We start from the raw sequence: 3,015 nt of genomic DNA on the forward strand, positions 1-3,015 counted from the left end.
TATGGCCTCCATGGACCAAAAATGCCAAATGGACGCCAAGCTCCATGGTGGCCTTAAATTTACAACCAAGTTCGCAACCTGCAGCTTTGCTTATAGTAGAGTCAATAATGTCACGTGGAGCTGGCATTGCGTGTTGAGATGGAGGACTTGGTAAATGTACAGTCTATATACACCCACCACTATATATATTGGCATTTGATTATGAGACGACGAAGACGGCAAGTAAAAAACACGTCAAGGCCGGGTCGCCAACTGTGTGCAAGTTGGCTAATAATTCTAGCTCCTACAATTATTTAATTAATAATGGGTGTACTATTTCTAAGCATCCAATGTTCACAAATTTTATCCACATGATGCTGGTAGAAGCCGCCCAATAATTATGAGACGACCAAGACGGCAAATAGAAACATATCAAGGGTCTCCAACCGCGTGCGAGTTGCACAATAATTTTAGCCAGATGCAATGCTCCTACAATTAGTGCAGGTACTATTTCTATATATATATACGCAGTGTTCTCATTGGAAAGAGAAAAAAAATCTGCCCACACAAATTTCGTCCACATGATGCTGATATTTCTTCTTGGAAGATAAGTGATGCCCAAGTGCACCTTCTCGGAAGCTACTGCCCAAGTGGTACTTGGGGTGAGTGGTGTAGCACCGCGCGCGTCACATGGCATGCTGACAGCTTGGCTGAAGGTTGAGACAAGAGTTACTAACCACTTGCCTCCCTTGACTATTCAATGATGTCTTACATATACTCGCCCCAAGGCAGGTGGTACTTCGTCTACCTCCGGCGAGAACTCAGCACAAGCCACCCTTACACTGGATTAAGGTTAGCTCTTCCATTCCCACGGCATTTAAAGGTTCTATGTTTTCTTTCTTTTGGTATATATATCTCTGGCTAGGGATCGACCGCACGAGTGTTGTGATTTTTCTTTCCAGCATCACCAAAGTCTTATCCACATTATTCTTTTGGTGAAAGAACATATAGAGCGTGTGCATATATATAGTCTAGTCGGGAAATAAGTGGCGTATAAAGCTTGAAAAGTGAGGGAACTGTCCGCATATGAGATAGGAAAATGATGCTGCGCCGGGTGCTACCAAACGGTGGCATCATAGGGACGCAAAGCCATGTGATCGTTGGGGCAGATCAGGTTCGAGGGTAGGCATGCGCGAGGGTGCTACTGTGACCTAACAGGACTGTGCTTGAGTATATATCGTTCCCTTCCTGAGGGCGTAGCTGTTGGAGATGAAGGCATAGCTATTGGAGAATCTTTTCTTGATGAACTAGCAATGTCAAGAGATGGTTTGGCAGATACCGTTGCTATTGTAGATTGTTGATTATTGTTTCCATCCCTTCAGAGTTATTTTTATCTCCAACAATGCATATCTTTCGTCTTATTAGACTTTGCTAGTTACCGGAGTTAATTTTTGTATGTATGCGTTGGCGTTGTTTGTGTACATTCTATCTATGCACAGGTCGGGTGTGTGCTCACAACATTTATATCCACATGATACTTTATTTTGAACTTATAAAATCCAGCTTTTGTCAACTAAATCCGGGGTTTAGTCTCCTAGTAGCGCCCAGTTTTGTTTGTTTGCATAGTCACCGGTGCTTAAAAAATATAGATATGTCTAGGACGTATTATCATTCAAAAGAATAATTCATGCTAGTCTGCCAGCATGTAGCACTGTAACGCAAATAAATAATTTGTGAAGTTGTAATGCAATCCTAACATAGGGAATGATCATTAAGTATGAATATCCTGTATCAATCTAAAACAATGGCTAAAGGATACAAGCCAATTATCTATAGTTAACAATTCTTAGCTATCTCAAACCACACAGACAATTTTTTGCCGGGGCAATTATCTATAGTTAAACATTATTGAATATCTCTGAAAGCACATAGAGAAAATTCCCATCACCCGTCAATAATCAATGTGTCACATTAAAATTTCCAATTTTTCGGAAATGGAGGCGTACCCCCGGCCTCTGGATCATAATGATGCATGCAGCCATCTTACTAAAAGATCCACGAAGTAGCACAAAGTCATAAAATTATTACAGCTCACAAGTGGGGAGAGAAAAGAAGAAAAAAAAACATGCTGGAAAACACAACCTGTACGGCAATATGAACGATAAGCTCCCTAGACTCCTTCCTGTTATGCGACCGCCATCCAAACCGGTTGAATATAGTCCGTGCTACCATCTCCCACTGGTTTCACCCAGTAACCAAAGGCTCCCTGGAGTCCATAGTAGTGAGGAAGGAACACATACGGATCCATGCGGTAGCTCTGAAGATGACCTGCAAGAAAGTTAAAGTGCGTTTTCTGTTAAACATCAAATCATTCCTACAGTTCCATATAGCCCACAAAAGAGCACATATTCCAATCCGAATATGAGCCGCAGTATTATGCTCAACCCCAGCTAACCACGTTCCAAACAACGACTCAATGTGAACTAGAGGATTAATGTTGAAGGCTATATGAATCATTCTCGAAAGCAATTTGGCAAGTGGGCATTCAAGGAATAAATGTTGTCTTGTTTCATCTTGATCACAGAAACAACAATGTGAACTACCTACCCATCGCCTCTTAATTAAGTTGTCCTTGGTGAGTATTACTTGCTTGTGGATGAACCACATAAAATTTTTAATACGCAAGGGCGCCCTAACCCTCCAAATATGCAATGATCTTTAGATTGGGCCAGAGTTAATTAAATACAAATAGAAGGATTTCACCATAAATCCCTATTTTTAGTTAATTTCCACTCCGTCGAATCCGCCTGGTCGGAGAGTTGAACATTTATAACTCTCCGAAATAAGTGTATCCAGGCAGTCCATCGCTCACCAACTAACGCGCGTCTGAACTGAATATTCAAGGGAATCGTTTGGAACACTGTGCCAACGTAATCCTCTTCACCGTGCACAATGTTATAAAGGGTGGGATATTATACGGCCAGGGATGTCACTCCTAACCACGTATCCTCCCAAAATCATGTTGACATCCCATTG

The 3,015-nt window shown here is 41.7% G+C and overlaps 1 long non-coding RNA gene across 1 annotated transcript; it reads left to right on the plus strand.

The window, feature by feature from the left end:
• Positions 1–690: 690 nt before the first annotated feature.
• Positions 691–1,427, plus strand: LOC119343524. Its single transcript, XR_005166137.1, has 2 exons — positions 691–831; positions 982–1,427. It is a non-coding gene; the product is annotated as an uncharacterized LOC119343524 (long non-coding RNA).
• The last annotated feature ends 1,588 nt before the right edge of the window (positions 1,428–3,015 follow it).

Source organism: Triticum dicoccoides, unplaced genomic scaffold, assembly GCF_002162155.2.
Source record: "Triticum dicoccoides isolate Atlit2015 ecotype Zavitan unplaced genomic scaffold, WEW_v2.0 scaffold131184, whole genome shotgun sequence".
NCBI classification, from domain to species: Eukaryota; Viridiplantae; Streptophyta; class Magnoliopsida; order Poales; family Poaceae; genus Triticum; species Triticum dicoccoides.